Source organism: Apodemus sylvaticus, chromosome 14 (genome assembly GCF_947179515.1).
Source record: "Apodemus sylvaticus chromosome 14, mApoSyl1.1, whole genome shotgun sequence".
NCBI classification, from domain to species: domain Eukaryota; kingdom Metazoa; phylum Chordata; class Mammalia; order Rodentia; family Muridae; genus Apodemus; species Apodemus sylvaticus.
Window position 1 is genome coordinate 18,350,665 of NC_067485.1, and position 1,165 is coordinate 18,351,829.

The window sequence follows — 1,165 nt, forward strand, 5'->3', positions numbered from 1 at the left end:
TGTAAAACTACGAGGGCTTTATTACTTCATATGAATAAGTACTGATCCTCGCCCCCTGCATTCCCTCTGACGTTTTTCCCGCGGCTCCCCCTCCCCCCAGTGCTGCTTTGTGTCCGGTGCTGTAAGAGTTCGGTGGATGTGTGAGCAAGAGGAGACGCTGCACATCTCTGGAGTTCTCTGTTTCTTCGTACTGTCCTTTCAACTGAGCAGCCTTGGTTCCCCCCGGACCCCGGCCTCGTCTCAGGTTGACCTCCAGGTCTTGCTCGGGTCTGTTCTGTGCCAGGACGTTTTCTCACCAGGGGAGTGCTCCGCTCACTTCAGTTCAGGTTCACATCCTCGGATTTTCCTCCAGTGTTTCCGTGGGTGGGCAGTGCTTCCCCATCTATTTCCTTGTACATGTTGTCCTTTGAAAGCTTGATTTATGTGGAAGGCTGAATCTGGTCCCTGTTGACTTCTGCTTTAAGTGGCAAATAGGAAATAATTTGAAAATACCACTTGCGTTAAATTTCTAGAAATACAACTGAAAATTCAAATGCAGTTAAATTGAGTTCCGCTCAAATTCCAAGTCTTTTCGCAAAGACTTTGTCTTTCTGTTACAACCAATAAGTGATTGTTTTGTATGAGTAAAATAATTTAAAACATTACAGCTTTAAATGTACTCAACCTTAGCTTGCCCTTGTCTTTTTGTAATCATTTAAAAAAAATCAGAATTATTTTCAAGAAACAACACCCACAGCATTTTTAGCATTTAAAAGGGCATCCATACATGCTGCAGTTTAAAACACAGGACGTCATTTAAAGCGGGCGTGTGAAAAACAAAACAAGACAGCTTTGGCAGGAGGAAGGCGTCTAGATAAGACATCTTTTAAAAAGAATTGATCAATGACCTTCCTTAGAAGTACCTGAAGATTGAAGATTACTTCGGTTGGCTTTTCTGATTTTTCTGTTTCTCCAAAATCCTACCTTGTTGTCTTGCAGGCAAGGAAAGAGCCCCTTAGTGGTAGGGAGCCCTTCCTGCAGTCTGAAGTTTCGGGTTGCTGCCACCAAGTCAGCGCGGGGTGTCTTGCAGCACGCAGCATTCTGGGTATTGTAGTTCTCCCATCTCTAGCACTGCGTGGGTAGTGAAGTGCGCGCGCGTCATCCCGGTTGGTGTACTTCCGCATCC